The sequence below is a fragment of the Microtus pennsylvanicus genome, chromosome 6, assembly GCF_037038515.1.
Source record: "Microtus pennsylvanicus isolate mMicPen1 chromosome 6, mMicPen1.hap1, whole genome shotgun sequence".
In the NCBI taxonomy this organism is placed as follows: Eukaryota; Metazoa; Chordata; class Mammalia; order Rodentia; family Cricetidae; genus Microtus; species Microtus pennsylvanicus.
Genome location: NC_134584.1, coordinates 62,153,417 through 62,181,059, shown reverse-complemented (window position 1 = coordinate 62,181,059; position 27,643 = coordinate 62,153,417).

Here is a 27,643-nt window from a genome sequence, read left to right as displayed (position 1 = left end):
AAGTTATATCAATGAAAATCATCTTATTTATGATTACATACTCTTTTTGGAATCTACTATCCACTGTATCACATTGGAAGAGGATGGTGAATCAAGCTATCGAGTAAATATTTCAACTGATTATTACCACAAGTGTCAGTGTTTTAGACTCAAGAATACAGATATTACTTAAAATAATCCTCTGTGGATATTCTTATGATAGAAATTACATGTAAATTTAAAGAGAAAGTTGCATAAATTGATTGATAATATTTAACTCATTATTGATTCTTTGTGGATTTCACATCAGGCATCCCAATAACACTCATCCCTGTGTATATACTCTCTTCCTTTGCAACCACTCACATACAAAATAAAAAATTTAAAAGAAGATTCAAAATCAAAACAAATCAACAAGAGCAACAACAAAAAAAGGAATCTCATCACGGAAGCTGTACTGTGACCCAGTGAATACCACAGTATACCCTTTAATCTATATATCATTACTTATAAGGATTCATTGCTGTGAGTCATTGGTCTGGTTCCAGGCCTCTGACTTTTGCTACACTATATATAATGGGATCTCACTGGAGCTGATTTTTCTCCTCTTTGTTTTTAATTTATTTTTTTTTATTTTACATATCAACTCCAGTTCCCCCTCCCTCCCCTTTTTCTGCATCCCACATCCCCTAATCTCAACACCATACATTCCTAACAAGGGTAAGACCTCCCTCAGAGACTGGACGTTTGGCATACCAAGTTGAGGCAGAATAAAGACCCTCCCCTACTACATCAAGGATGAGCAAGATATCTTACCCTAGGGAATGGGTTTGAAATAGCCAGTTCATGCACCAAGGATAAGTCCTGGTTCTACTTCCCAGAGGCCACCAAAGAATTTGGCCACCTAACTATCACCCACATTCAGAGGGCCTAGTTTGATCCCATGCAGGTTCCCCAGTTTACATTACAGAGTCCTCGAGATCCCACTAGCTGGGGTCAGCTGTCTCTGTGGTTTATCCCATCATGATCTTGACCCCCCTTGCTAAAATGATCCCTCCTCGCTCTCTTCAATCAACGTCCAGGATTTCAGCCTAATTCTTTGCCGTGGATCTCTGCATTTGATTCAAAATGTTACTAGAGGTGGGCTCTGTAATGAGAATTAGGGCAGTCACTAATCTGACTACAGGGAATGTCAGTTCAAATACCCTCTCTACTATTGCTATGAATTTTAGATGGAGTCCTCATTGTGGATTCCTGAGAATTTCCTTAGTCCCAGATTTCTTCATAACCCAATAATGGCTCTTCTATCAACATATTTTCTCCATTGCTTTCTCTCTCTCTCTCTCTGTCTCTCCCCTACTCAGCCATCTCAATTCCTCATGTTCCCAACCTCCATCCCCTTCCTTCCACCCCTTCCCAATTTGATCGGGAGATCTTAACTATTTCCCTTTCCTGGAGGTCTCCATGCTTGTCCCTCTTAGAGTCCTCCTTGCTGCCTAGTTTCTCTGGGGCTGTGGATTATAACCTGGTTATCCTTTGCTTTATGTCTAATATCCATTTATGTGTGGGTACATACCTTTTTTGTCTTTCTGGGTCTGGGTTACCACACTCAGGATGATTTTTTTCGAGTTCTAATAATTGGCCTACAATTATTTCATGATGTCATTGTTTTCCACAGCTGAGTGATACTCATTTGTATAAATATATTACATTTTTTTTGATTCTTCAGTTTAAGGGCATCTAGGCTGTTTTGAGGTTTTGGCTTTTACAAATAATGGTGCTATGAACAAGTTACTTAAGCAAGTAACTTGGAGTGTGATTGAGCATCTTTTGGGTATATGCCCAATAGTGGTATTGCTGGCTCCTGAAGTAAGTTGATTCCCATTTTTTTGAGGAACCACCACACTGATTCCAGAGTAGCTGCAGAAATTTGCACTCTCACCAGCAGTGGAAGAATGTCCCCTTTATTATTCATCCTCTCCAACATAAGCTGCCACCAGCGTTTTTTATCTTAGCCAGTCTGACGGGTATAAGGTGGTATCTCAGTTGTTTTGATTTTCTTTTCTCTATTGACTAAGAATATTGACATTCTTTAAATGTCTTTTATCCATTTCATATTCTTCTGTTGAGAATTCTCTGTTTAGATCTGTGCCCCACTTTTAATTAGATTATTTGGTATTTTGATGTCTAGTATCCCTTATATATAATGTTATTGTCCCGTGTCTTAGAGACTTTGACATTTTTGTCTCTACAGGTCAAACCCTTAACATGTTCCAGCAGTTCATAGGTGAGATGGATGATGTGGTGAGCCAACTCATACCCCTGCTTCTAGGCCTGAGTTGTAGCTAGGTTGTCACATCTTCACTACCCCAGCAAGCTCTCCAGCACTACCTAGGTTAGCTCACCCACTGCATCTTGCAGCAAAGAGCAGGGTCAATTCTATTCTTGGGTCCTCACACTCACTTCCAGAGCCAGCTCTCCCAATTTCTGTAGGAAACAGGGTCAGTTCTCCTGCTCTCATGTCCTCAGGACAAACTCTTCTGCACACTGTCAATCAGGCTTGTTCTCCTACATGCTGCAGCAGGTAAGGGGCAGGACAAGCTCTCTCACTTTGTGATCTCTGTGCCAACTCTCTTGCAGAAGATAAAAAGGTGCAAGTAGAGGGAGGGCATCTTTCCCTCATCCATGCCACCATACGGAAAGTGATGGGAGAGGGCAGGATCAGCTCTCCTGCTCTCTCAACTTCAAGGTTGGCTCATCTGTACATAAATGACTGGAATATATTCAACAAGGGCTCCTGTGAGAGGCACCCAAAGGAGTTCACCTATGGTATCAGGACGCCTTGTCTGTCTTTTGTTGATCTACATTTATTTATACAATGTGGGCCTTTTGCCACACCTCCTACATATTCCAGAAGGCTGAGACTACCAATTCTTGCCATTCCCATAGGAGACAAGAAATTATTTCTAGGAATTCTATGTGTATGATCCTTTTTCAGATGTCCCATTCTACCAATATTAAAATGTTTTTCATTTTGATGTTGCCTCATACCTTTGGAAATTGTTTCTCATGCCAGAGCCTCAGTATTATAGTCAATGTCTCAACATTCCTTGTATTCAGGATTTTATTCAGCACCCATTGGTGCTGATCTAAATTTTTAAAGCCCATGTAGCTTTTTGCATTCTAAGTCGGCATTTTCAAAAGCCAGAAATTCAATAAGTATACATCTAGCTTCTGGATCTGTTACTTCTACATGTACAACCTTATTTTTAATCTTTGTAAAAGAGTCATTAAGCATTATATCTGACCCTGTTTAACCCTGATACATGATTCAATTCTCTTTCCTAGTTCCTGAATCCTGCTCCAAGCATTTAAAGGTGCTGTGCTACAGAGAGAGAGAGAGACAGAGAGAGAGTTTTATGGTATAAGCATTTATGGTATAAGAGGCCCTCCCCAAGTATCTTAAAGGCTATTGGCTGAAGGAGCTCCTACAGCAAGAGGTACTAATTATTTTTGATGATCATCTTCTTTGCACTAGAATTTAAATTCAATGAAGACTAAAATCATTGTCTGTGTTGGTAATTAATCTGCCTCAAGTATTCATGACTAGAGAATAATTGATAGTATTAATTAGGCCTTTTTGAACATAATTAAACTGATGCTCTTTATGCTTTATAAAGTATCTGCTCTTAGCTTTAGGTTTTTTGAAATGACACATTTTAGTATTTGAGATAAGTATAATAAAAATACAATAAGCCATAACCAGTACAAGAAATTTAAAATTATCTACCTTCTCTTTTTTAACCAATAAAACTGTCTTTCCTTAGAATACTCAGAATATTAGCAGACTAACTAAACTTTGTCTGCAATTATAGGTGTTCCAAGTTAGCAGACCTACAATTATTCATATTAAACTCATTAAACAACTAAAGATGAAAAACTTGTTATCGTATATGATTTATTTTGTAGTGAGGAAGAAAAATTTGGTTTCTATTTTCATTCCAATTTACAATTTACCTTACTGTGCCAGGAAAATATAGTCATTTTAGAAAATATCAACACTACAGTATGGTTACCAAAAGATACATTCATTAGTGTATTAACAATATAAAAAACACACTATACTGGTTTCCTTTGCTGTATGTCTAAAAGCCACTTATGAGTGAGTACATATGTTATTTGTCTTTCTGGGTCTGAGTATCTCACTAAATATGATGTTTTCTAGATCCATTTATTTGCCTGAAAATTTCCAGATGTCATTATTTTTCTGCTTTGTAGTATTCCATTGTGTAAATACACCGCATTTTTCTTATCCATTATTAGTTCAAGGGGCATTTAGGTTGTTTCCATGTTCTAGCTAAGACAAACAACGCTGCTATGAACATAGTTGAGCACATGTCCTTGTGGTACAACTGAACATTCTTTGGGTATATACCCAAAAGTGGTATTGCTGGGTCTTGAGAAAAGTTGTTTCCTCATTTTCTGAGAAATCGTCATACTGATATCCAAAGGGGGTGTACGAGCTTGCCCTCCTAGCAGCAACCTTTACCCCACAACCTTTCCTGCATAAGTTGTCATCAGCATTTTTTGAACTTAGCCATTCTTACAGATGTAAGACGGAATCTCAGAGTTGTTTTGATTTAGTTTTCAAAATCACAGAGAACATAGACAACAGTGAGTGCCCTAAGAGAGACATACATGGATCTATTCTACAAGGGAAGTATAAAAATACAAGATCTTCTGAGTAAATTTGGAACATGGGAACCATGGGAGATGTTGAAGGGGAGGGGAGAGGAAAGGAAGAAAGCAGAGAAAAATGTATAGCTCAAAAAGTCAATTAAAAAAAGACATACAAAAAGAAAAAAGAAATCCCCCCAAAAGATTTTAAATTAAAAATAAGACATTTACAATTAAAAAAGACATGACAAAGCCTTGTATGTACCTAAATTTTAAAGGAGTGAGTTGTTTCATTTTGCTAGACAGTAATAAAATGGCTAGATGCAACTTTTCAACATCATCTTTATCTATATCTATTCACAACATTTGCAGCGCTGGTGACAAGTAAAAGAAACATATTCCTACAAATACAGGTTAGTGAACCATGAGGCAAACATTGAGTTTACTGACAGGAGTATGGATCAGAGTTTACTTACAAATACAGGGAGTTATCTCACTTAAAAGCCCACCTTCTATAAAATGACCTATAAAAGCTTTTTCCACGTAGTTATAGGTATATAAGATGATCAGAGAGTCTCCTCATCCTAGAAATTGCTACTGATTGTATGAACATTAGAGAGAGGCATTGTGGAGTTTGTAAGTTTCAAAAGATTCCTGAAATTTATTATTTTATTTCCTAAGCTTTATGTTTCATTTATTCTTTTTGTATAGAACATACCCCTTGGAGAAAATGTTTCAATTCAGAGGAAAGAAATAAACAACTAATAAGCTTATATTTTTTTAAAAAAAGAAGAGAGAAACAGTGTGTGTGAGAGAGGAAACATTAATATGCCAAGATACACAGTACAGAAGACTGCTTTTACTTTTGTCTTGTGTCCTCAGCATTACATTGCTGTAAAGAGACATCAAGACCTCAACAACTCTTATAAAACAATCATTCATCTGGTGTAGTTCACTTACAGTTTCAAAAGTTCTGTCATTTATCATCACAATAGAGAGGATAGAGGCATGCAAGCAGGTGTGCTGGAGCTAAGAGTGTTACATCTTGTAGGCAACATGAAGTCAATTGAGACACTAGAGAGTATGCTGAGCATAGGAAGCCTCAAAGGCCACCCCCCACAGAGACACACTTCCTCCAACAAGGCCAGATCCACTAGAGCAAAGCCACATCTTCTAACAGTGAGACTCCCAATGGAATTATGCAGGCCAATTAATTACATTCAAACTATCACACTTACCTTCACCCTATAAGAGGCAATTAAGGGTAACAGAAGTAACCTGTATTTATTTGGAAGTTTCTTAGACTACTCTGTCCAAGTCTAAGGGGCTTTTCCACGATTAGTAAAGGGGGTAATTTTAGAGTCTATGTATAACATTTTGTGTGTTTGTGTGTGTGTGTATTCTGATCATGATCTTAGAACCAAATTTCTCTCTAAATATAAATATTTTTAAATATGTCATGAGAATTTATTTTCAGTAATAGTGGTAGCAGCATCAATGACAGTACTAAGCATTAAATCCAGAACCTTCCTGTAATTCATAGTTATTTTCTGATTGTATTAATTATGGAGGACTTATGACCCTGACTAGTGGTTACTTAAAAGATTGGAATACATTTCTTAGATATTCAAATGTCTGGCTTAAGAAGAGAGGATTCTAATCAGGGAAACTACAAAAAATCTATACAGTTTGGTGACACAACTATCTCCAGCGTTGTCAATGGTCATGAAGCCTTTCTCATACACCAAGAATTATAGCCATCTAGTCCATGGTGGTGCATGTCTTTAAACCCAGAACTTGGGAGGCAGAGGCAAACAGATCTCTGTGAGCTTGAGGCCAGCCTGGTCTTCAAAGCAAGCTCCAGTACAGCTAGGACTGTTTTACAGAGAAACAATTCTTGAAAAACAATAACCAAAACAAACAAATAAATAAAGAATTATAGGTGACTGTGGAAATCTTGGAGAGGGAAAGATATTCTTCCCTGGGGAACAGTTCATTAATTGGTTGTCCAATACCAAAATCACAACCCTAAAGAACACAGACATGTAATATTATATGGACTCAACAGGATATATGGGAGTGTTTAGAAAGAAAAGGGAGAAAAGCAATTAAATTATAATCTCAAAAATAAAAGTCAAGAATTTTTAATTTGTTTGAATTATCAATCCAGATCAATGATAAGAAAAGGTCACGGTAATTTAAAAGTGTTATTTGTAAGAGTGTAGAAGAAGCATAGGAGAAAGCATTGAGGGTGATAAGAACAAAGTATCATTATAGGTTGGAGGTATAGCTCACTGGCCAAACACACCCAAGGCTTCACATTCAATTCACAGCACAAAAAGCAAAAGAAAAAAAATTATATAGATAGATGATAGAGAGACAGACACACAGACAAGATAGATAGATAGATACATGAATAGAAGTTAACAATGAATTCTAAACCTCTCATTTGCTCCTGATAGGTCCTTCAGTTTATTTGATATTTCAGACATTATTTTCAAAGTAAATAATAGAAAATCAGTCTCCTTTAAAAGCCTTAACTTTCATCACTCTATTTTTAAGAAGACAAAGAAAGACACATGAAGGATCCTCAAATTTTTTCACTATTTTTATTTGAGAAATTTTCAGATCAGCATGTTTGCATGATTTAAGGAAATAAACTTATTTTCACATATTTATAACTCCTTTAAGCTAGGGGCAGAAGCACACAGGGTGACAAAGTTTTGAAATAAGCTATATTGATGTATCAGGAAAAATGCAAGCAAGAACGGAAAAAAAAAGTCTAATAGGAAGAATAGGAAGAGATTTAGGAGCTAAAAGCCAAGGACATCTAATATTCCTTGAAGGTGGTGATGAAAGTAAAGGGGTTGAACATATGGGGTTTAAAATATTGGATGGAAAAAAGAACAAAGTGTCAGATATTAATTCAAGATTTTAATGTATGAACATAGTCATCCTTAGTCACACACTACAGACCTAGGAATAGGAGAGTATGATAACAAAATTATTCATTTTACTGAGTTTGGTTGAACTGCAGCATACACAAATAACAAATAAATTTATGTGATATTAAAGAAATATTGTCAAAATATGAAAATATTTCAACTGAATTTTTTAGTAGAAAGAGATTTTATATTTCTATCAGTCATTTCACATATTTCTTCTAGAAGGAGAAGAAATCATTCAGCATTTAACAGATAAAATATCAAGCAAATATTGTATAACAAATCAGAGAAAACTAATCTAAGTTTGTATTGCTCAAAAATTGTCATTAAAGAATTTAAAACATCTGGCTTTTGAATACTGATGGATGATGAATGAAAAACTCTGGTATATAATATTTGATCTGGACAGCTTCATCTTCTAATGTTATCAGCTTGAGTATTTTTCTTTGGACTGGCTAGAGGAAAGCCAGTAATACTTCTTATCAATAGAATGTCAAATGTCATAAACAAATAAGATGCTATTTGTCTTCCCTGCTAGCCATTTGTTTTTATAAAAGAAAAGTTAACTGATACATCAACAGCTTCCATATACATAAGTCAAACTGCCAAAGAAATAATCATAGTTATAGTAAACAGGTAGTGAGAACCTGGGGTGAGAAAAAAACTTTGCAAATGAGTTTAAGAATGGATTCTCAACCATTAAGTTGATATAGAGATTTACAGTGCCTTGACAACTTTCTCTGGCAAATAATATTTTTTAAAAAACCAAACTGCGTATTACATGAAAATTTGACTTCATAAATTACTTCCGGAGTTATCTTCCCCTCAGATCAGTAAAGATGGCAATTATACAAACAAAAAAGCAGAGGAAAATTAAAGAAAGTCAAGCTGAAAAAATGGAGAATACTAAGAAATTAAAAAAGAGTAAGGCTCTTTCCTAAGAGTAAAATGCGTTTTCAAGAAGGAAAAGCCTCTGATAGTCCTTGTCTAGGGATTTTTAATGGGCTGTGGCAGAAACTGCACTAAAACTGGGGTGATTACGAGGGAAATGATTAATTATAAAGACGCCCTACTGGTGGAGACAATGAGATCATAGCCTCCATCCACCTACGGGTGACCTTGCGCTGCTTGTTACTACTTAGAGGAATTGAAGACAGGTTGTTTGGTTTCTTTTCTACTCTGACTACTGTTTTGTCAGCTGTTGAAATTGACTACTCACTGTTAGTCCTGACTACTATTAAACCCTCTGAACTTGCTGATGTCTCACATGTTAAATAAACTTACCTTTGCTCTCATAGCAGCCAAGTAGCTGTAGTTGTTCTTAACTATTTGTTTATGGAATAGTTTGCATTTTAATTTCTGAATTAAGTAGAGTGTAGCTTAGAATCTCCATTTAGGCCAACAAAAGCTGTGATAGGAAGCAAGGATATATGAAAGTACAATAGTGCTTTACATGTAATATTCAAAGGCTTGCAGAAGAACTCAGCGTGCCTGCCATCACTTGCCCAGGGCTCTTTTCTTCCTCTTATTCTTTACGGTAGTGATTTAAAACCTAGTTATGAACATTCTTGTTCATCTTCCTCAGTGTTCTAAATTCATCATTCTAATCTTTAATCTTCCTTTGAGCCAGCATCTCTTCCCACTGCAGCATTTATGAACAAGTTACAATTTTCACCATAGAGCTTTCCCCTCACTACCTATGGTAGCTAGCTCTTCAAGCAGAATTATTGATATGATTCTAATTGGCTACAAAACTTCAATGATAGCCTGATGAGAGACACTGAGGTGATGGCCCAGTTCAGCCATACTTTAAGGCTTTATTGGTAAAAAAAGGCAATAAGAATTCTAGGTTTTAAAGTTTTGTTTGTACGGTAAAAAAAAATACACTAAATTAGAAACATGAGGAATAAATGCTACATGTGGTAATTTAGGTGGAATTTGCAAAACATGTGTTTTTAACTTTATTCTACATTTAAAACTTCAAATTCTATAGATACAATTTGCCTAAACTCTCATTGGCATTTCTTTTTTATTTACAAGTATTAAACCTGTGTTTAGTTTATTTTAATATCAAATTTTAGTTTCCAACCTGTCTATTGAATTCTGTAAGGGAATAAATAGCCAGAAAGTGATAAAATATATAATATAGTTAGAAGGTTAACAAATATAAGAAATGTACAAATATCTTTCCATCTATTCATTTTGGTAAAGTCATGTCAAATATATTTGAACAATGTATTTGTGGGAAATATTGCATTGTAATGGTCACACATCTAGCCATAGAGACCACTAAGTCATTTTATCTTACAAAAATTTATTTGAAGAGAAGTGATAGTAGCATGCTTTTTTAAAATTCCTTGTCAAGAAGAAAGGTTAACTTTTTAAACAATGCTTTCCATATCAGACCCTCTTAAAATAAAGGTTTGTTGGTAGAGATAGTTCCAGTGTGAATGGTAGGCATACACCATGTAGAATAAGACCTTTGATCAAAAAGGTACCTCTTGGTCACATGAAAACTATCAGGCCATAGCTAGAGAATCCAAAGTAAAGATTTCTTCAATATGCCTTAGTCAAGAAAACTCTAAAGCCAAATTTTAATAAGTAGTATTATTTCTTGCAAAATTCTTCAAAATGGGAATATAAAATTAAGACATAGTATGCTCTGTGTTATAAAAGTAGAAGAATTGATTATCTTTGGGGAAAATTTGAATGATTTAAAAACATTTCCATTTATTATTTTTGTAAGACTTATCTTGGTATCTATATCCAGTATAGTCTATACTATAATTTGTGTGTTGACTTATTAATAAATGTGTGGTATTTGCTTGAAGAAAATCGATGGAATGTAGTAACAACATTTAAAGAAAAATAGAAAAATATAAACCCTTAGTAAGTGTGCTGTGTAGCTTGAGATCATAGTTGAGTGGCATCTGATTGGCACCTGAAAAGCCCAGAGGTCAGAGATTGGATGGAACTGATAGTAAGAGCAGAATGTTAAGGGGAAGAAACAGAAATGAACATTTTATGGGCTACATGGACCCCAGGAAGAAAGTAAAGCAGGTACATTTGTTAAAGGTCTAAAGCATAGCTGACTTGATTTTCAAAATATTAATAATCAACAATAACAGAAAGGTCTAGAGACAGACAGTTGTACTCAGAAGAGCTAAGTCAGTTCATCTGACAGCGCAATATCTGTCGATTAAGGTAGTATCAATAACTGAGATCAAACTTTAAGATGGAAAACTTTTATTAGAGAGAATTAGCTAACATAGTCTCTCAGAAATAAAAAATGTGTCACTATTAGCTGACACTAGTTTTATATTATATAATATGCTAGAATTTTTTGCCAGATTATTAATTTTAAAGCTCCACACTTTAGTCACTTTTGATTTTCTACTGTGTATTGTAGTCAGAGAATTGATGTACCAATGTGTGATAGATAAATCCACATAAAACCTGAGAGAACCTGGAAAGGAATTCTAGACACAAAAGTACAGAGTTACGCACAGATTCTAGATAACTAGCAATTTTATTTATTTATTTATTTATTTATTTATTTATTTATTTATTTATTTATTTATTTGGATGAACTCTGTTTGCTAGCAATGAGTTTAAGAGTGGTCTTCCTGACTCAACAACAGTAGCAAAAGAACACAGAGCTCATTTAAAAAGGTTTACTGGTTCATGCTAGTTGCACACACAGTTCTGCCTATTTCAGGAGAAGCATTTAAATGTTATAAACCGCTTAATGGTGTGTCATAGATCTGCTGCTTACTTGGAACTGAGGCAGTGTACATGGCTCACAGAGGCAGTGAACACGCCTCAGCCATGTTAGACTAGGCAGAACCAAAAGGCAAATCAGCCTTAGTCCTAGCCACACCTGCTTAGCATTAAAAAAAAAGGTGCGCCTGTTAAGAAAATAATTATAGATACACAATAAAGAGAGATTCAGATTTTTTTAAAAAATCCTCTAAATGGGTCACAGTGTTGGATAAATGTATGTATGCTTGAGAGAGGAAAAAGAATATAAACAATTATAGAAAGAAGTAAATAGATTTTTTTTTAAAAAAATGGTAAAGTCTTTAAAGAGTAAAAGTACAGACAGTCATAGATTAAAAGGAATAAAGAAAAATAAGCCTCGTAAACAATATAAACAGAGAGTCTGGATTATATATATTATTGTGTTTTCTTTAAAATTTTTGACTACAGATAGATATTTGATGCTGGGGGCTGCTAAGCTAAATCAACGTACATATTTTAAAGCTATCTTGGTTTCAAATTTTGGGTTTAAATATATGTTGCTTTGGAAAAGAGGTTCTGCTTTTGTTTCTACAGAGGGTGAAAACCTGTGGCTTCCTTACAGACTAATATGGAACAAGACTCCCTGAGAGGTCTCTGTGAACCCTAGAAATGCTTCACCAAATAAACAGCAGAAAGTAGTTTGGAGAGAACTACACCCAAATTCCCTAAAGGGTTGTTTATAATTGTTTGTTTAAATGTAAAGGGGATATACTATAGAGATGTATACTTTGCATTGGTATGGATTGTGATACATTGATTGGTTTATTGATACAATTTAAGATCAATTTTGTTATATATATATATATATATATATATATATATATATATATATTTCTGCTCTTGATAATTTTGTTTGTGCAGCTCACTTAAATGTAATGTATAATTAAGAATTCTAGGTTAATAGATAATCACCTATAATAATCAAGCTAATAGTCGTGTTAGTTAGGTTTTCTAGATATATAGAGATATATTTTAGTTATATAGCTATTCTTCAAATCTTTCAGAAACCTGCAAAATATGGCATTTAAAATATTTTAAGAAGTTAGATTCTTTTGGACAGTGAGACATATCTGATGCTGGCAGCACCAACCTACGTCAAGAGGATGATGGGCATTGAAGAGGTTCCTCATGGAGTATCTTAGTCATTGGGAAAGAAACTGCTCTTGCTTGAACTATTTGACTGGACTTGCAAGAACCACAGAAAAATGACTGTTGATTTGCCCAAAGGTGAGACTGTCCTTTGGGGTTCCTGCTTCATAAAAGAGTCCGCCAGACATTCTGCAGGACACAAAAGAAAGCACCTGATGGACTTTGCCATTACAAATCAAAACAGATCTTCAGATTTTCTGTTCCATGGTACAGTGTGATGGATACTATGGGCCTGTAGGCTGAAGATGGATGCTGCAGTGATACAGAACTTTACCTGACTGTCAAGACAGCAAGATGTCTCTGTCAATTCTAGAGTTTTGGAAGTTGCCTACAATGCACTTTTTGTTTACTTAAGTAATATTATATTCTTCTGGAGTCTTTGATGTAGTTGAAGAATAGATTGTTATAATCATAGTTTTCCTTAGTTATAATAAAATAAAATAAAATATAATATATATATATATATAACTATTATAACTATAATCCTTGCTTAATACCTGTTTTGTTATATGTAGCTTTATTATGTTAAAATTAAAACCTTTACTTTTATTTAAACAGAAAAGGGGAAATAGTGTGCGAAGTCCTTCTGTAAATGTGTTGCTTTAATTGGTTAATGAATAAAGCTGTTTTGGCCAATGGCTTAGCAGAATAGAGCTAGACAGGGAAACTAAGCTGAAATCTGGGAGAAAGAAGGATGAAGTCAGTGAGCTGCTACAGGAGATCTAGCAGCTAGAACCTTGCCATTAGGCCATGGTAAGATATAAAATAATAGAAATGGGTTAATTTAGGATATAAGAGCTAGCTAGCTATACACTTACGCTATTGACCAAGCAGTGTAGTAAATAATATAGTTTTTGTGTGTTTACTGTGGGACTGGGCAGGAGAGAAACCACTGCCAACAGTGTATTTTTGTTATCTCAGTGCTAACTGATATATATCTTGTTAAGGTCAAGCAGATAATTTTAAAACAGCCATGTAAGGAACTTGCTGAAACTTAGGCTTATTTTAAGCAAGAGTCCGTAACTGAAGTGGAAAATTCGTAAATGGATTATTTCCTATAAATAGATGTTTACAAGAGTTGAACGTCTGCAGACTGAAATAAAACACTTCAAGACACAAAGGGTCAAAAACTGACCTTTTCTACACTCACATGGCTTCACAGAATCAATATTTTTCATTTTCTTTACCTGAAGGAAAGCACAAAGTTACTATCCAGAGATGTGATGTCTGAATCTATTACTGTGACTGCTTCCCTAAAGTACATTTTGGTATTAATAATTTACAAAGTACACTCAAATTCTTCAGGAAACATTTTTCTTTTAAAGGAAAGAAAAATAGAACCAAAACAATTATTAGATTTGTTTTTATATAAAATATGTACTTTTCCCATATTCTGTCACACGAAATATTTCTTTAGACAGTGTACTAAGTAACACTATAGAAATATTTAGCATGAGTGTCACTAAATTGCAGATTTATAGTGTTTGAAAATATACTGTTTGTTATTCTGAAATAGACTAACCACACTAAATATATTAGCTTATGAATGAGTTTTTTCCAGTTTTTAGATGCAGCTATCATCTGTATAGCAATGCATAGTCATTCTCCTCACTAGGCATATTTTGAAGTTAGAGTGGAAAAGTGCTTGAGTGATGACTCAGTTGGCAAGAGATAACTATACAAGTCAGAGTACTTGAGCTCAGACCATAAGACCCACATTAAAATCTGGACATGGAAACATGTACTTATAATCCAAGTGGGCTGTAGAAGTGTACAGAGGGGTACCTGGAGTTCAACAGTTGACTAATCTAGCCAAGTTGGAGAGGTGTGTATTAATTAAAAGATTGATGGTAACTCAAAAATATAGACACACATACATATATAAGCATACACATGGACACATATACCATAAAAGATACATGCACACACATGCACAAATATATACATACACACAAATACTCAATGCACTTAAAAAGACTGTGCAAGCACTGACCAATTTGGAAAAATAAATTATTAACTCTTTTAAATGCATTGTTACCTTAATAGTATTTAAATGTTTCAATCAACATAACTTTAGAAATATAGAAGTAGTGTTGAATTAATTATAATACTGAAACATAGACTTTAGAGAGATGGCTATAAAGTTAAGAGACCTTACTGCTCATCCAGAGGGCACATGTTCATTCCTCAGAACCCAAATGGCAGTGAAATAACACCTATAATTACAGTACCAGAGATTCCAGTGTCACCTTCTGATCTCTGCATTGAGCAGTCATTGCACAAATGTGTTACACAAACATACATAAAGGGAAAACATCAACACATATAAAATAAAAGTAAGCAAATCTTTTAAAAACAATATGCATATAATGCAATATATTATAAATATACATAAATAGATTACATAGACTCTTTATATTTGTGTTCTCAAATCATTTGAGCATCCAAAATAAACCTTCCTCCATTAATTACTTCTTGTCAGGTATTTGATGATTACAAACAGAAAAATAACCAATACATAGATGAACCGAGTGATCAGTAGCATTTCCACATTAGTGCATAGAAAATACTCGACTTTATTTCAGAACAAAAGAAAAAGAAAAGAAAATTTGATAGACAATACTTCTTAAAATCAAATACTTTCTGTTAATCAGACTGTTATGTTGCAGCTAACAAATCTGGTGCACATTGGCTCTGAAATATCCCATGAGGAATAGCATTATTTTTCGTCCTACTTCTAATTGAACATAGTGTTGCAGGCAACCACTCTACCAACTAAACCTTATCCAAAGGCATAAGAACACTTTTTACTCTCATTTACACATCTTGAATTGTACAACTCACTAAGATTAGATTTTAAAATTTATCTTAGAAATACTTATAATCTTTGGCACAGAAGTAAGCACTATTATTTATCAATTTTATTTTTCTTGAAAATTATTCAAAATAAAATATCTTACATGTACAAGTCTGGATATTTGCTAATGAACCACTTTTTAGCAGAAACACACCTCAGCAGGAGTTGAGGCAATGCCTTTTCCCAACATTGCAATTTCAGTCGTTTGAGAGAGGACAGAAGTATAAAGATCCAGAAGATGAAATAAACAGATAGGGGATCAAACACAGAAAGAAAAGATAAAAAAGAGGAAGGTTGAGTAAAAGAAATAAATTAGAGAACAGACAAGAAAAAATAAGCATCAATTTAATAAATTCTTACTGGCATTACAGTGAGATGTTTATAGAAATTACTTTGTTCAGTCCATATAATAGTAGTAAAATTTAATTAATTTCTGGATATTACAGTGGAGAGAAAATTGACATTCAGAGAATTTGAGTAGCTTGATGAAGTTTGTTTAGGACACTAGGTAAGTTTTCTGTTGGATCTCAGGTTTTCCTGTCCCCCAGGTATTTTTTATTTATGGCATCAGATATCTGTCCTCTATCTCCTCTGTTGGTTGCCTCTGTATTTTTGTCACTTTCAAAACGGAAATATGAAAACAACATGTGTAAAATGTCTGATACTGTGTCAACTCTTCTAGCTGTTTTAGTGACACCAAAGCTAGAAACATTATCATCTTCCTTTTGTTGGACAATAAATTATTTGCACATAGTTTTGTGAACACTTTAATAAAATAAATGTTAAAATTGCTTATTTTTCTAGTATGGAACATTCACCTTAAATGAGATGCCTTCATCAAAGTGCTCCTCTCTCAGTCACTGAATCCTGTAAGAGGAGGAAGAAAGAATAAGAGAGTGAGAGGAAATGGAGGGCACCAAGAAAACAAGGACCACTAACTCAATATTTTTGACACATATATAATTGTCACAGACTGACACAGAATGCACAAGGCCTGTATGGAACTGCACCAGATGAGGTCCTACAGCTAAAATGAGAAGTGGACAGATGCCACCATCCATAACCCAGAAACCATCTCCAATTGATGACCACTTGCCAATGAAATGTAGTTTCTTCCATGGGAATTTCACTGTAGAAACAAACTACTTTGAAGGACAGGCTACATGACCAGCTATAGATGAACTAAAATAAACAAAGTTAACATTACATTTAGAGGTATCTTATTTCATAATATGTCAAGAGCCTTGCTTTTAAAAATAATTTTATGTTATTATTTTTATTTTCATTTATTATATACGTGTTATTATTTTATCATTCTTTTTCCTCTGAAGGTCCTTTGCATATATATTATGGCTTCCAGTTTAGTATGTTTATAAGATTTCAGAGTGTGCAAATTAGTGTTTCTCTGTTTCTTGTGCCTTTCTCCTGGGCCCTTTTCCTTTGGTTGTTTGTTTGGGCAATTTCCCCGCTCCAGGGAAGATGCATGCTATGAAGCTCCGACCCAGGATGGACTTAGGCTAGAATCTTCCCGGTAAGACCAGTGCTACACAAATGATAAGAAATGGGCTAGTCCAGGTGCGAGAGTTAGCCTAGAAGAGGCTAGGTAGAAATGAGCCAAGCAGTGTTTAAATGAATGCAGTTTGTGTGTTGTTATTTCGGGGCAAAAGCTAGCCGAGCAGGCGGCTGGGGTGTTGGGGACGCAGCCCCACCGCAGCGCTTGTATTACTACAACATTGTACTAAAATTTTTTGTTTTATTATATTACCATAAAGCCTCATTTTCTAATAAGACAGAATTGGGGTGGATCTAGAAGGGATCAGAAATAAGGAAATACTGGTAGGAGTAGAGGTAAGGGAATCCACATCAGGGTATATCATGTGAGAAATCTCTTTTAGATAAAGGAAGAAGAAAAACAAAATGCTTTCTTTACTAATTTATCTACTTTTGTGTTTTTATACTAACAGATACACTGTATGTTTTAGGAAGTTTAACTATGATTTTAGTAAGCAGCATAAAATGGACAGAGAAACCTGTACAAATTTTAGTAAACATGAATTACTTTATCTTCATGAAGAAGAGAGTTATAGAAAAATCATGACTAAAGCATAGATTCAAAATATAACCTGAAACCATCGGGTCAGGTCTCACCACCAAGGTCTCCAGGGTAACAATGAACAATGAACAATGATGGGAGACTCTAATATTTGGTGTTTTATACTCAAAAAGAAGTAATCCCTTCCTCATGCTGAGTGTTATATTTATTAGCTTTAGGTATACGATGTCTAGAAAGGGTAATATCTTCACTATAGATTAATAATAGCACAACTCCATTCAGTCTCCCTCTCTGTGTCTCTTTCTCTCTTCCTCTCTCCCTCTCTTTCTTTCCATCTATCTACCTAGATAGATAAATATATAGATGTAGCTATATAGAGATTTAGAAATGCTAGAAACCCTCAGAAAATTTTGGTTGTTTGGCAGGTGGGGTGAATCTGGAAGGCATTAAAGACATAACAATGATAAAAATATAGTGTATGAAATTAAAAAGGAGGTAAAGGAATATTATTTAAAAAGGAGGCAACTGTACATAAAACATACACTCAAAATAAAATTATTAAAATAGAAAGTAACATTAAAATTCAAGTAATATATTCCTTTATTTTTCATTAATATTTATTTGAAGAATTACTTTAGCAATGAATAGATGTGCTAAAATAATAGTATGCTGTAGTATCATGAATGAGTCTCAGAATTTAAAATGCAGCAAGAAAACAACAAAACAAGAAAAAATAAAATTTAATTTTTTGAAATATATAATTTAAACATTCTAGAAGAATAGACTTCTACATAAATTGGATAATTTAATTAAAAGTTTAAGTTTATTCTCCAGTTAAAAATATGCATTTTTATTGTACATAATAAAATAAACCATTTCTCATTCAAGTAGTAAACTATTATGTTTTTAATCCAGGTTAATTCTAGGAAATGTGACTAAAATAACTCTGTAGTTGTTTAAATTGTACTTGATATGTCACTTCTTTTTGACAATTTTAAAGTACACATTTATAAATCTTAATAACAAGCACTTGCTTAATAAAAATTCAGGGGACATTGGCCTCTGGTCTATAGTGGAAGCAAGAGCAGAATATTCCTATTCTGTATGTTAAACTTATTTAGTGAAATTTTTACATAACTGAGATACCATTTTCATAATTATTATTACATGGACTGAAATTTATATTAAAATTATATGAGTACATTTGGCTTACATTTAGCAAACAATTTAAGCAAGAAAAAATCTTAGCATGTTAAATTACAAGAAAAAAATTATGTCTAAAATATACCAGCATTAACATTTGCCTAATAACAATAATAAAGGCAATAATCATAAACCATTCCCAGATCTGTAATGGCCACCTGACTTGATGAATTACTGCATAACTGCATATGAATCATGAAACTCTGATGATTGATTTATAATAAAGTCTATAAGTGAAAAAACAAAAGTGAATGTGTTCAGGGTACAGCATACTCATTAGGTATAAAAGCAGTAACTGCCTCTGTCATATTAATATAAGGAATTAGTTATACAACTCACACTAAAATAATTTTTACTTCATATTAATATCTGTTCAATTAAGTTCCCAAATAATTTCTTACTGTGTGTATTTTAATTTTTTATGTGGGGTTGGTGCTTTTATGTTGGTCTTGTTGTTTGTATTTGGCCACAAGGTAATTACCTCTAACAATTTATGCAAATGATATTAATTGGGTTATTGTGATCCAGGGACACTAAAATATTTCTGAGTTAAATAAAAATTAACACGCAAATATGGAATGTAAATAAATTAATACATCATCAAATGATTCACTCTCAAGACAAATAAACATTTTAATGTCACTTTCCACAGTCTTGTTTGTTATGAGGAAATATGACATATAGATTGTTAGTTGATGATGTCTGGACTGTTAGTTGAGATCCCTTTATTGTTGAATTTTTAAAAAAAAAGTATGGATTCATTTATCACAGAATATTTTCTAACTGTATGGAGTAAACTTAAAGTACTTTTAAAAATCAAGACGATTTTTCATGGCAAAAATGTGTGAAAGTTGTTAACATTCTCATTACAAAGTCTAAGCTTAGTTTCATTTGATGTTTGGTGATGAAGCTATGCAGAATTATTTTTGAACAGAGAAATGATAACTTGTGGACCCGTGTGTGTTTCTGGTTAACATTTAACATTTGTCTATTAAATTTACAAAATTAAATGATATACATATATTCAACATATATATATATATTCAACAATTCTATATAGTGGTTATACTTGTGCACATAATTATAGCAACATGTATAACATGTATTTATTGTTTATAGTTAGTAATAATTATGTATTTTAATATATTTTATGTGCTGATCTATTACTGAATTTTTGGTACGTGGTCTGAAGATATATGAAAGCTGAAAAGTAGGAAGGCAGGACAAAAATAAGTAAGGCAGAAAAAAAGAGGAAGATAAAAAAGAGAAATGGGAAGGGAAAAATTATTCAAAGAATTCATGAATTGGCTGTCAACCAGATTCCGGAAGTGCAGACAATTAAGGAAAGAGGTCATGATCTGTGAGGACAGATGGAAAATTCCTAAATGTCTGACATTTCCTCATTTGAGACAGGTGTTTGGCAGTTTAGAACAAAAGTCTTGTGGGCTTCCCCTGATCCCAAAGCCCGAACTTCTCCTACCGCTTGTAGCTGACCTCCGCTGATGGAGCAGGTGAGTTTAAGAGCAAATCAAGACGCAATTTTGCAATCCTGTCTGTGTTCAAATTGAATAGCCCTGAATTAGGGAGAAAGACCCTTCGACTATTTTTAAAATTCCAACCCTCAAAAAGAAACCAGATTTTAGAACAAAACGAACTAGGTCCAGACCTCTAGATTGTAACAGGATGACAGCTTTCATTTTTACAATAGTGATTTATTAAATTAAATATGTTTAGAGACAAATTTAATGTTAAAACACTTAGTATTAATGTGTTAATAAAAAATAGAGATTAGAAAACAACAGCTGGATTGTCAAAGACTAGGCTAGCCAGGATTCCACAGAAAGACCTTTGCTCAAAAGACAGTAATCACCATACTAATTTTTGTAATTCTTATGTCTAATATACGATAATGTTGTTAGTAAAAATGAATAAATAAAAATACCCAGTTGTGGTGACACGAGAATTTAGGATTTGCTGAAGGAGATAGAGGCAGAAGGATCATAAGAGATTTTTGCAAGAAACTTATCATTCTAGCTCCCAACACTTATCTGTTCTTGTTAGTAAATTATCACCTGGTGATACTAGCTGCTAGGCTTTCCTCCATCCATTTTTAAATGAATGCTCCAAGTCATAACGAAAAGAGAAATGATTTCCAGGTTCTGGCTATTACAAACAATGCTGCTATGAACATAGTTGAGCATATACTTTTGTTGTATGATAGGGCATCTCTTGGGTATATTCCCAAGAGTGGTATTGTTGGGTCGAGGGGTAGGTTGATCCCGAATTTTCTGAGAAACCGCCACACTGCTTTCCAAAGTGGTTGCACGAGTTTGCATTCCCACCAGCAATGGATGAGTGTTCCCCTTTCTCCACAATCTCTCCAGAAAAGGCTATCATTGGTGTTTTCTATTTTAGCCATTCTGACAGGTGTAAGATGGTATCTTAAAGTTGTCTTGATTTGCATTCCCCTGATCGCTAAGGAAGTTGAGCATGACCTTAAGTGTCTTTTGGCCATTTGAACTTCTATTGAGAATTCTCTGTTCAGCTCAGTGCCCCATTTTATAATTGGGTTGATTAGCCTTTTAAGGTCTAGTTTTTTGAGTTCTTTACATATTTTGGAGATCAGACCTTTGTCAGTTGCGGGGTTGGTGAAGATCTTCTCCCAGTTAGTGGGTTGCCTTTTTGTCTTAGTGACAGTGTCCTTTGCTTTACAGAAGCTTCTCAGTCTTAGGAGGTCCCATTTATTCAATGATGCCCTTAGTGTCTGTGCTGCTGGGGTTCTACATAGGAAGTGGTCTCCTCTGCCCATGTGTTGTAGGGTATTTCCCACTTTCTCTTCTGCTAGGTTCAGTGTGTTCGTACTGATATTGAGGTCCCACATTGGAGCACCAGACTGAAATCTCAAGGTCCAAATCAGGAGCAGAAGGAGACAAAGCATGAGCAAGGAACTCAGGACCGCGAGGGGTGCACCCACACACTGAGACAATGGGGATGTTCTATCGGGAACTCACCAAGGCCAGCTGGCCTAGGTCTGAAAAAGCATGGGATAAAACCAGACTCGCTGAACATAGCAGACAATGAGGACTACTGAGAACTCAAGAACAATGGCAAAGGGTTTTTTGATCCTACTGCACGTACTGGCTTTGTGGGAGCCTAGGCAGTTTGGATGCTCACCTTAATAGACCTGGATGGAGGTGGGTGGTCCTTGGACTTCCTACAGGGCAGGGAACCCTGATTGCTCTTCGGGCTGATGAAGAGGTGGGACTTGGTTGGGGGAGGGGGAGGGAAATGGGAGTCGGTGGCAGAGAGGAGGCAGAAATCTTTAATAAATAAATAAATAACTAAAAAGAAAAGAGAAATTATAAAAAGAATACATAAAAATGTAATTTTATAATACTGATTTAAAATAAATGAAAATACAGGCATAAAAGTAAAATGTTAAAATGCATAATAAAATAGTTTATTGATATTCCATTATTTAATGTGAATAAATGTGTTTACTATTCCTTATATATGCTCTGTGCATTATATGCACATGTTACTAAAATCATGCATAGAAATATTCAAATGCATTATTTATTAATATTTACTGTTAGCATTATTTTTCTAGCAAAAGTCATTTAATTTTTAAAGATGTTTACGTCATTAAAACATCATTAATAGAGCTTAGTGACTCTAGAAGTTGACTGATCTCCACTTAATCAATGAATACAAACCTTAGATATGGTAACAATCAAAATGTTTTGGTTGTTTACAGTGGTAGCCAAAACAGTAATCTTTCTCTGGAGACTACCCTACACATGGAAGCTTTATAATACTGCTGAAATTCACCTCATTTGGGAAGTGTGAACCGCAGGAGTGCCAGATCACCACATGACAGTCAATGTAGCTGATTTATCTGTGCCTCCCCACTAGTCAAGAGACTCACTTAATTATATAAAAAATGTCTCTCTTCACCATTCAAACCTTTACTGTGGTTGACTCTGCTGCTTTCCAATGGCATCACTGTCTCCAGAGTTTCCAGACAACCATAATTTTGTTGCTTTATTTCTAGCCTGAATTTTTTATTTCTTACATCTCAAAGCTCTTCAGTGCTCTCTGTTCATTGTGTAACAAATCTACCAGCACTGTTTACTATGGCAAATTTAACAATAAATTCTCAAAAAATAGATTTTACTAACTAGCTTTTAAAGAAAGGAATAAAAGTAATGAATATATAATACTCACAAGTGTAGATTTCAATCTGTAAAGTTCTATTCAGAGAAAGCTTCAGAGGTTACATATATTCAAATATCACTCTGTTTCCATGATAGTGTCTTCCCTTTGCCCCTGTGACCTCAAACGCCAGAGCTAATGCTTGCATCTCAGAACAGACATCCTGACCCTGCCCTTTGGAGCTTATGAGAATTGAGGAGGTCAAAACTGTTTTTATCCAGGTTAAATAAGCTTTTGGGGCAAAGTAATATGAACAGTAATGTAGTAGAAGGTTGCTTGTTCATTTCCTGGCTTCCCAGACTTCCAAACTAACCACACAGATACTGTGTTAATTAATTCACTGTTTGGCCAATCACTACAGCATATTCCTAGCAAGCTCTTGTTGTGCCCAAATTGAGACCCCCAGAGAGACCAACGGAATCCAGTCAAGTCCAGAATGCAAAAACAAGTTTTATTCTTTCCAGCTAGTTGGGAGTTCCCCATTACATACAAACGCAGTACAGTGGGGAGACCTCCCACAATACATTTGGGGTTGACATACATAGGCAAAAACCGCAAGCCAGGTTACTTAGGGTCAAGGGGGTTAGTTTTGCTGAGTACAGGGTATGAAGTAATTCTGCTTCTGTGCACTCCCCCCAGCAGTTATTCTGCCTCTGTCCAGACCACAAAGCTGAGTATCCACATGGGAGCTAGCTGCTAGGGACAGTTGCTTTGCACTTTTGCAAAGATTCCTGTTTCTAGCTAACTCTTGATGCTACGAAAAGCTCAAGGCATGTGTTTTAACCAGTTCCTGACCAAGCAAAGCTTTTTAAATTTTTTATATCCTTACACCCTTATATATTAAATTAACTCATTTCTATTATTTTATATTTTGCCATGAGGTTTGGGACCTACCCACAAGGTTCCAGCTAACAGCTTGCATCTTTCCCCTCTGGCAGTTCCAAGGCATCTCTAAACTGTCTTCCTTCTTCCAGCATTCAGTTTAGTTTTCCCACCTAGCTCTACTCTTTGCCCTGTCACAGGCCAAGACAGTTTCTTTATTATCCAATGGTATTCACAGCATACAGACTGGAATCCTACATCACAGTAAAAAAATAAAGTAGGTTCATAATAGATTATTTCCACATATATTATTTTTGGAATAAAATTCGTTTTGTGAATAAAGAAACCAATCAATTGTAAAAGTTAAAGGTGAATAATGGGGCATGATGATTTAAACAGGTTGAGAGGGCAGAATACCTAAGAAAATATATGAAACAATTACAATAAAGATTTTTTTAAGTCATATGGAAACTTACCACTAAATAAAAACCCTAAAATATATGCATATGCCTAAGTAAATATTTGAATAAATTTGCCCTTTAAAAAGTGAAAATGCCCCAAGTGTACAATGAAGATTAGCAGGTTAAAAGTCCAGTGTCAAGAATTGGCTATGTGTTTTGGAATTGCTGACCAGTGTGGTCCCAGAGAACTATAGATATTATTGGCTATGGCCAGTGTTCTTGATTAAACTCCTGGCCCTATAGTTAAAGATCCTCCATACTTGAGCAATGGAGAATTGACAAACCAGTTTGGTAATCACCAGGAAACCTCATTCTTAGTACTTAACAGTCTTAATACTTGGAGGTGTTATGTACATGACTGAAGAGGAAAATTGATATACATCTTAGCTAGCTGTGACCCTTGAACGACAATACTGAATGATCTGAAAAGACTTGCACTATGGTGTAAAAGTGGCAAGAATGTCTTGGTAGGAAGTAAAATTTCTCATTAGATTTAATACCATCTCCAAAAGCTATGAATTCAGGGAAGACTTATGCATGCTGTTAAGCTTAATCCACACAAAATATAAGTAGTTAGTACCATTCCTAGTGAAGAAATGATTGGAAATTGATAATTGTGAGATAGGGAGAGTCAGTTTTCTTTAGGATGTTGCTCCTGATATGTCACTCATGCTTCCTTGGACAGCCATATATTCAAGAATATATAGAAAGCACAAAGATCACTTGCTATCTTTAAAAGCATGCAAAGATGGGTGCATAGAAATGGGACATTTGTGAGGGCTTGTTTGAGAGGTTAATATCAAAATAGAGTACATAAAATTTTCAAAGAATCAATTAAAAATAAATTGTGGTTATGCTGGTTTATCAAATTAGTGGTTTTAGAGTCTCATAAAATAACTGTTTTTTCACTAACACCTAATATCAAGCTAGTTTTCTAGTAGCAGGCATGGTTGCCTTTTTGTATGGTGGTTCTTAAATCCAATTAGAGAGCTGTTAGTAACCACCAATATATGTATGCATGCTACTGATACACCTGTAGGGTTACTGTGCCATGCTGGTTGTTGATATGATTCACAGGCATCATAAAAAGTAGGACTTTTGGTTGCCTCACGCATTTGGAAGCTTTCAAGGCACTGTATGTTTCTGTAGGTTTGGTGCTCACTCCCAGTGGATACATCTAAAAATCATTCCTGCACCTAAGCTTTAGGGAAAATTTTGGAAGAGGGGGATGAAAGATTATTAGAGACCTAGGATCAGAAACTCTTTCGTGAGATTGTATCTTTTAGCAATAGCAAAAACTGTTAATAAATTTTCACCAACATGATCAACCAAACATAAGCAGAACAATGTTGAAACCAAGGAATATAAGAAACTGGATGGGGAAAATACCAGGAGTCCTCAACTCTAGACAAAGAAATTAAGACAACAGAGGGTAGCTGGAAGGTAAAAGGGTTACTGTTCAAAGGAAAGAGCATAGCAGTACCAAACATCATCTCTGAAAACATACACAGATGTGACATTATATGGAATAAGCTGGTTATATTAAGAAATATGCATACAGATGTACATAAATATATACATGCAATAACAATTAGTGGAAAGAGAAGTCATGAATTTGAGAGAGATCAGGGAGAAATATGAGAATATGGATAAAAGAAAGATAAGGAAGAAATGGAATTAAATGTTAATATCATAAAATGTTAAAAGTTATCAACTTAGGACTATATATTTGAGGAAATTGTGATCGTTTTTTTTTAATTTATTTATTTATTAAGGATTTCTGCCTCCTCCCCGCAACCGCCTCCCATTTCCCTCCCCCTCCCCCGATCAAGTCACCCTCCCTCATCTGCTTGAAGAGCAATCAGGGTTCCCTGACCTGTGGGAAGCCCAAGGACCGCCCACCTCTATCCAGGTCTCCTAAGGTGAGCATCCAAACTGCCTAGGCTCCCCCAAAGCCAGTACGTGCAGTAGGATCAAAAACCCACTGCGATTGTTCTTGAGTTCTCAGTATTCCTCATTGTCCTCTATGTTCAGCTAGTCCGGATTTATCCCATGCTTTTTCAGACCCAGGCCAGCTGGCCTTGGTGAGTTGACCATAATATCCCTAAGGAGCATAGGCTTTTTTTTCACAATCAGCTCCTCCTGTTTTCCTCTAGAAACACAGTAGATTCACACTCTTACTCTCTGCTGATCAAACTGTTGGAAACTTGCCCACACATCATAAGCACTATTTTAGCTTTTGCACACACCTCTGTTAACACTTACTTCACTTCTGGGTTTTTTTTTGTAAGAAGATTTATGCATCTACCACATGATTTCAAGCTCTTAATACAAAAAAACATTCACACTACCAAAAGTAATTACTAAAACATTGCTAATAAGTGAATAATCAAATGAATGAATAAAAATAGAAATTCAGTTTGAGAATAAGAATCTGCAGTGCTGATTATACCATTGCTGTTTATATATTGCAAAATATTCAGTATATAAATATTACATGTTTTTTTCTGTAGAAGACTAATATTAGATGATTTTTTTTGCACGCAAATGCCTTGGTCCCTAAGACTTAAACTCGGTTTTAGAATATCTATTGAAGCAAAAATTCATGTAGTCATATCAGGTTTTTTGTTTTACTAAATATTTATTTTCTGAAATGTTTTACTAGACTCAGATTTGTATTTAGAAAATGAATAGCATCTTATTTATATTGCAGTCAAAATTATATCATATTAAATTATGTATTATAGTAATAATTATGTTAATTATTATAGTTGTAAGTCAAAATCTCTTGGTCAGTGAAGTGTTAGTAGGTCATCACAACAAAAGACAAACATAGTTTTCTTTAAGAACATATTAAAGAACTACTTTTCTGTAGTTCTTCTATTGTACATGCACACAGTCCACAAACACATGGTTCCCCCACACACAAATACACACCCACACATACACTGAGCATTACATCACAAAGTAGTTCAATTTCAAATAGTACCTTAACTATTAAATAATCATCACTTATTAAAAAATACTACAAAATAAAGCTGGATAATCTTCATCCAGAAAATGTTTCCTATAAAGATATAGGTTAAAATTTGTCGTCACAGATTGAGTCTAGACATCAGAATATGAAATACTCATATCAGTCTGTCAAGTTAAATAAAATTTCACAGAAATTTTGCTCTTGAGAAAAACATAATAATAACTCTGACAGTTGATCTGAGATTCAAATATGACTATTAATAAAGTAACCAAGAAAAAATTTAAAGCATTATACAAATGCTATGTTTAAATATTCCATAATAAAATTTTCCTACAATTTACTTGTCGTTACTGATATAGTACCTGGTGTTTTTTCAGGTATCATTTTCATTATATATTATGAAAAATGTTTTTATTAGCCCTCTTTTTCTCATTCCCTTCCTTCCAGGCTATGATAGCTTTGCTCCTCCATCACCACCATTATTCCAGGGATGACACACTAAGA